We start from the raw sequence: 7,682 nt of genomic DNA, 5'->3' as shown, positions 1-7,682 counted from the left end.
CTTAAGGGTTCTCCACTGATGTGAAGTGAGTATCTGTAACTCACAGCTAGCCACCTCTGGAAAAGAGTGAGAGTGGTGATGTAAATAGACGAATGTAAATGTACGTAAATTATGACGAGGTTAGTCCGAGCTTTGTCTTTTTTCTGGACGTTCCTCTGATTGCTCTGTATTCTTTACAGTGTGAGCTGAAGAATAACAACATTTAATCTGTAATTATGAAAAAAACGAACTGTACTATGTTGATCGCTGAAGCTAAATACAGATTACAGACCAAAAACAAAAATAATAAGTCCATAAATGTGTGTTTACGCTGGTGTTTGGTCTAAAATATTTTGGTGTAAATTATTAAATTTTTAAGGTTCAGTGTTTTTTTCTGTAGTCTTTGATTAAATCTACAGTTTGTATTTTTGAGGGTTTAGAAAAAAAAACGTTTATTCTAGAGTAGAACTTTAAATTGAACTTTAAATTCAATAACTTTAAATGTAAGAAATGGATTATTACCTATTGTATATACACTTGTATGCAAAAGTTTGGGCGCCCTGGTGAAACTCCATGATTTTCTAAGTGAAAAAAAAAAAAATATTGCTTGTGCAAAAGTTATGGCACCCTTTATGTTTTTTTAATGTTTTTTCTCCCAAATTTTGGGGTGGCCAATCAGATTGCAGGGGCAGCACTGGTCTCTCTGGCCAACTGGGCATGTCTTGCACAAAGATCACCTGTACGTGTCTTGTCTACTGACTCATTATATACATATGATAATCAGACTTGCAGCCAACCAAATGTTTAATATGATCCAGTTAACAGCTATAAATATTACTTCTTGTATCATTAAATTGATGTTAGTTAAAGAGACAAATAAACAGATAAGTGTAAAACACTTTGAGGCCTGTAGCACCCTCTAGTGGTTGCTTAACTAATCTGCAGCATACATAGAAAGATATATGCTTTAAGGTTTTACAAACTGCAAAACTATTTACTATTTATCATAAGTAAACTTGTCAATATCAGTATAATGTGCCGTTTCTTTGATGTGGAAATGGGGATTTGGACATGACCAAGATGCTGCATGGTGAAGATGAATGACTTGAGGGGTTAAATAACACAACTTTTTAAAAAAATGTCTATATTTTCTAGGTTTCAAAAGACATTTGGTAACAATTAAGGCATTTTTATTACTCGTTTTGCCATGTTCATAAAAAATACCAAGTCGTTTAAACATCCAACATGCCGTCCACCCTGTCATCTTGGGAGAACTGTCCCTTTGACATCAGTGACATCACAACCTTCATATTGTTTTATCTTCAATGGACTGAAGACAAATGCTGCATGTTCAGTAACTATATAAGTTCATTTCAGTTAATATTTCTCACACTGTCTCCATACTTAGCTGAGGTCAAACTTAAGATGTCCAGCCCTGTTGGGGTGAAATATCATTCTAGGCCAACAGTGTCCTGTGGGCAGCGTCCTGTGGCCACTGATGAAAGACAAGAGCACATGTGTCAGGATCCAGTCCTCATGGGCCAAAACACTGCAGACTTCAGCTCACTCCCTCATTACACACACCTGATTCAGCTCATCAGCTAATCAGCGAGGCCTTCATGAACTGAATTCAGACCATTAGATGACTGTAAACGCTGATCTCCGCAGCAGATTTTTGGGTCAGTCGGAGTTGACAGTTGGAGAGTCATGTGTGAGGGGTGCACACTCAGATTTTTGGCCTCCCAATCGCGTTTCAGATCAGTCCGAGTTTATCAAACATGGCTGATTTTTTCTGAGTGTAATCTAATGTGAACTGATGAACGACTCAATCTGAACAGATTCCTGCAACAGCCAATGAAACTGAGAGCACGAAAGAAGAAAATACAGCATTAAACAAAGAAAAATGGCAAAAAGTCTCTCACGTGTGGAGCGACGCTTTTTAATGAGCTGAGTTTAAGGTCACAATTGAATTTATGTACATTTAAAACTCTAAAAAATACCAAACTGATCACCTTTTTAAATCTATGATTCTCACTTAAACATGTTTACCTGCCGCTTCTTTACTGTTTCAGTGTAAACGGCAGAGAAAACAGCAGCAGCAGCTCATGTTTGTTTATTTGCGTCTCCTTGTAATGGGAGAATGAGAGAGTTTGCGTGAGTTCACGCGAGTTCAGTGAGCTCTGTTCAGTTCAGCAGCAGTAGTGTGTGATCCCTAATATTTCAGTCACCCAAAAAATCTGCAGAAACCAGTCTGACAGTGTGAGACGCCCAGTCTTTTAGAATCTGTTAGGACTTTAAAAGTCGTGTGGTGAACCCAAGGCTTAAACTAGATTTCCCTCAGAGTCGGGTCAAAAAATCAGCCAAGTTTGATAAACTCTGACTGTCTGAAACGCAATCAGGAGGCCATAAATCGGAGTCTGCGCCCCTCAAACACCACTCGCCTCTCTCCAACTGACCCAAACATCTGCAGACTACTGCCAATCAGCACAGACTCAGCCAGACTGAGAATCAGGGCTAAAATCAGGGTGAAAGTCGTGTTGGCTTTAGAAATCTGCAGGAATTGCATGACGTGATCACGTCAACATGGACCAGAATCTCAAAAGACTGTTTCCAACTTCTTGCGGAATCCACAAGAACTGAGGCGAGACCTGTTTTGACATTTTCACAACTTTTATTATAAAAGAGCACATACAAAAAGGATAATGTACAAGCTTTGAAATGAAACAAAAATGAAAAACAAAGAAAATAACAGTTTGGGTTTAGCGATGCCACCTTTAAAATCATTATTAGTAGTAGTAATAAATAAGGTACAAAAAATTCCACCAAAAGATAATTCTAACATTTTACACAGATTTTTTTTGTTTGTTTTTACTCGACCAGACACACATATCAGCAGTCTCTTCAGCAGGAGGCGCTATTGCTTTAATATGAATGATAAATACTCTATTTTTTTTCTGCTAGAAAATCCTCTAGTGAAAAAAAACACCTATAGCTGCAGGGCACCCCTGTCACTGGCACCTTCTGGAGATTATTATTATTATTATTATTATTATTATTATTATTCATTCCTGTTTGTCAAATGCAAGCAGCAGCAAACAAAAGAAAAAACTTAATCCTCTGAAATATTATTAGTAGAATATCTGCTCTAGTCTTTCTTTTTTCTAATTTTAACTGTATATTTCTACTTTTGTTGTGTAATATATTCGAACCTGAGTAAAACATGCATTTTAAAAATCATTTGTGCTTCATTATACTCTGTTTATCCTGACCCTGCACTAGAATGACGACATTCTCCGGCAGAGAGAGAGAGAGAGAGAGAGAGAGAGAGAGAGAGAGAATGCCCTTGAGGAAAAGCTTGCCTGATTGGCATAGAAAAAGGGAGAGCGTGAGAGACTGAGACAGAGTGAGAGAGAGAGAGAGAGAGAGAGAGAGAGAGAGAAGGAAATATAGAAGAAAAACTTAGTAACAGTGAATGAGAGACACATTAGGGATAAGAAGTGAGTGAGGGAGACAGAGAGAGAAAGAATGATTCAGAGGAGAAAAAGAAGTAAGAGAGAGAGAATGAGAGAGAGAGAGAGAATGAGAGGAAAACAGCACAGAGAAGAAAAGAGAGTAAGAGAAAAACAGGAAGGAAAATGGGAAAACAGAGTGAGAGAACAAAAGATTGACAGCAGAACAGAATGAGAAAGAGAAGTGAAAGAGAGAGCTGAAGTTGGGGGGGGAGAGAGAGAGAGAGAGAGAGAGAGAGAGAGAGAGAGAGAGAGAGAGAGAGAGAGAAAGGAAAACAACACGGAGAAGAGAGGGAGAGGAAAAACAAAGAAAATGGGAAAACAGTGAGAGAACAAGAGAGAGAGAGAGAGAGAGAGAGAGAGAGCATGTAAAAATAAAGAGAAAGGGAAAGGGAGATAAAGGGAGATAAAGAGAGAAAGGATAAAGGATAAAAAGAGGTGAGAAAGAGAGGAAAACAGAAAAAAGTGAAGAAAAGAGTAAGAGAAAAAAGAAAGAAAATGGGAAAACAGTGAGAGAATAAAAGATCAACAGCAGAACAAAATGAGAAAGAAAAGAGAGAGAGAGAAAAACAGAGACAAAGAAACAAAGAGAGAGCATGTGAAAAAGAAGAGTAACATAAAGAAAGAGAGAAATTAGGGAAAAGAAGTGAGTGAGGGAGAGAGAGAGAGAGAAAAAGTAATAGAGGAAAAAAAGGGGGAAGAGAGAGAGGAAAACAAAATAGGGAAGAAAAGAAAAAAACAAAGAAAATGGGTAAACGGAGTGAGAGAGAATGAAAGATCGACAGCATAACAGAATGAGCAAGAAAGTGAAAGAGAGAGAGAAAGAGAGAGAGAGAGAGAGAGAGTGAGTGAGTGAGTGATGAAGGTTGCCAGAGTGGTATAAAACATGCCAGTGAGAGGGTGGCCTCGGGGAAACTAAGAGTGCAAACAGGACTCAAACAGCGAATCAAAACCCAGAGCACTCGCACTCCGCCGCCGCGTCTGGCCAATCAGCGAGCGGAATGTCGGTGAGTTCACAGCACCAAGGAAGAAACACGCACGAACACGACTACCCGCATGCGAAGCATTCCCGCAAACCAACGCAAACGTGAGGTAAGAGTCTTACTCCATTTCTCTTTTTTACGTGTTATTTCTAAATAAATAAGTATGGATCAATCGCAAAATAAACCAAACTATACAAACTTAAATACGGACCCACCATATCTACAGTTAGTAATAAATTATGATTGTTAAATACTTAAGGCATTTCAACGGACAAAACCCTGTGTAAACTATCACTGCGAGCCAGCATCCACCAATCAGCACGCGGGACGCTCGGGCAGGAGGGGACAGCTAAAGCTTATTGGCTGACATGTGCTTTGGGTAGTGCATGTGTAATGGAAACGGATAAAACCTGGACGATACAGATATGAAAGGATGGTCTGGACGGCGTCCACTTGTCTTTTAGGTCTGTTAAAGGGGCTCTCTGGCCAGAAGTAAAAATGTGACCATGACTACGTTGGAGGTAAATATGTCTACCCATCTTCTACGGTGGTGCTCAGTGGTCCCTAGAGTTTGATTTTCCATTTTTAAGACTCGGAAAACCGTCTTCTGATGATGTATCTTGGTGGGAGGAACTTTTGGAAGAGCTACAAGCACAGATATTGAGCTATCCAGAGAGCTAACGGTACAGCTAGGAAGCCAAGCATCACATCTACATTTATTATCCTCTACTTCGGCGGCTATGCTAGCATATTTCTTTCTATTGGTGATGGGGATTCTGGGTATTGTAGTGAGAGAAGGGTAATGGATGAAAAAACAAAAAGTAAGTGTTGCTCACTTTTAAATAACATGCTAAACATGCTAGATTTAGCCCAGAATGCCCCTTTAAGGTCAGAGTAAAGGTCAGGACAACGAACATCATCAGCTAACATCTGTCGATCTGCAGCCGAAGACGTAGCAAGTCGTCGCAAACGTTTTATCATGCTTAGAAAGTATTTAACGAAAAGATGCTCCTCCGATATCATATTACAATATCTTGGAATTTGTGCCATCACGTCTGAGAAATCTCTTCCTGCCTGTTTACGTCTACAAAACGCAAAAAAACATCACGGAAAGAGACGAAAGAAGAGTTTTACGTTAAAAGAGTAGAAAGAAAAGTTCAATTCCGCTAATCCCTCAGTGCTGGCTCCGCCCCTGCTTGTGTGCGATTGGTGGATGCTCCTCCTTCACACCACATTCTAAATAGTTGTTCTAGCAATACAGCATAGCAACCGACATAGCGACCAGCATAGCAACCAGCATAGCGACCACGAGGGGAGACCTGTCTCACACACACACACACACACAAAATAAAAAACACGGCTTTACACACAAGCTCCGCCCCCTCCGAACACTGCATGTTTAAATATCGAGAATTATAATATTAGTAATAATAAATACTCATAACCATGGCAACAAAGCACCAGAGAGAGAGGCTGGGCGCTTTAGCTACGCTCACATGTGCTTCTTCAGTAGGCATTTAGGGTCAAAGGTCATGGCAGGGTTTCATACACGCACACACACACACACACACACACACGTGCGCTACATCAGTCTGGTAGTGTTTCAGATCATCACAGCTTAAAAGAGTTCGTTTACACTCGTGCAGAGTCTGGCAGACAGGCGTGCGTTTAAAGGAGCGGTTCGGCAACAAATCAGACGTACACGACTGTTTACTCACCATCAGCCAAGACACGATTAGCGTCCAAATTTAGCTTCTCTAGTTTAGAACTGGAGCTACGAGGCTAATGTTGCTAACAAACACTAGTAAGTCAATAGTCACCCAAATCTTTTCTGTAAACACAAACCCAAAACTTCTCTCAGCTCACTCAAATCACATCCAGCACTTCATTACAGAATCGTTGAGGTGGTGTCGGACACAGTATGACTCACGGTGCGCTATAAACACGCCAAAACGCCTGAACGCTGCATGCTAATGCTAATGCTATTTAGGTGACAGACCTGCCGAAATTGGACTGTGTCACGTGTACACACACAAGCATATAGATGCTACAGATTACACACATTACTTCTGTTTTGTTGTTTTTTATTTAAACCAACAGCTGTTTATTTTGAATTTTGTAGTTGAAGATACACACGCATGTCATACGCAAAAGTTTTGGCACCCTGATCACATCTTGTGAAAAGTTAACACATCCTCTACAGAGAACACATATTTGCACAATTTAGTTTTAAAAAAGCAAAAACAAACAAAAAAAAAACTCTAAGCAAATGTAAAATGTAGCTTGTGCAAAAGTTATGGCACACTTTATATTGTGTTTTTTTTCAATGTGTTAAAATCTGTAGATAAATAAATAAAAACTGTACACTGAAATTTGCAGAAAAATGCCATATTTAAGTTTTTATTTCTAGAGGATGTGTTAATTATGTTATTTTGTTAAGCGTTACATCTGTAACTTTTGCATACGAGCATCCATATATCTGCGTGACAGGAGTACACGTGAAAAGGAGTCGGAATTTGAATGCGAGTAAAATTTGCCTGGCGGAAAGGCCAGCTCACAGACACTAGAAAGCGGAAAAGGGCATTTTGGTATGAAACATGTGAGTATCATGTTATACACAAGTGCCTTTATAGGTGAATCTAATAAGTGACAAATCAGACCCCAGAGGGTTTAACTGACAAATTCACGAAGCTTTGCAGCGTGAGCCAACAGAAAACAAGAGCTTTAATATATTCTTTCTGAAAAAAACTGACCTCATATCAGGACTTATGTGCAAGAAAATAGTGATGTGACAGTCTGGAGACTGCAGCTTCATTTTTATGGCTCACGCTAAACTACAGAAGCAACATCTGGACGCCGAACATGTCGCGGCTAATCGGCTGCGTGTGTGGTGAGTGAAAAACCGTCTAAACGAGATTGTAGGCCGAACCGTTCCTTTTGAACAAGAGCCCAAACACAGATTCATGCAGCAGCTACTAGGTGCTGTCTAGCTACAGCCCTCCACCAATCAGGAACCAGGATCCCGTCCTAATAGCCAATCAGGCACCCTCCTCCAGCCTCTGCGATGAACAATGGGAGCTGCTTCTGTTTGTTTTTTTAAGCATTTTCGTTTTTTTGCTTGTTTTGTTTGTTTTTTTGGCTTTTCTACAAGAACGTTAGTGCTAGCTATCTTCTACGACCCTTGACATGTAAACGCACACACACACACACA

The sequence above is a fragment of the Colossoma macropomum genome, unplaced genomic scaffold, assembly GCF_904425465.1.
Source record: "Colossoma macropomum unplaced genomic scaffold, Colossoma_macropomum, whole genome shotgun sequence".
NCBI classification, from domain to species: Eukaryota; Metazoa; Chordata; class Actinopteri; order Characiformes; family Serrasalmidae; genus Colossoma; species Colossoma macropomum.
Note: the sequence above shows the minus strand (reverse complement) of the source record.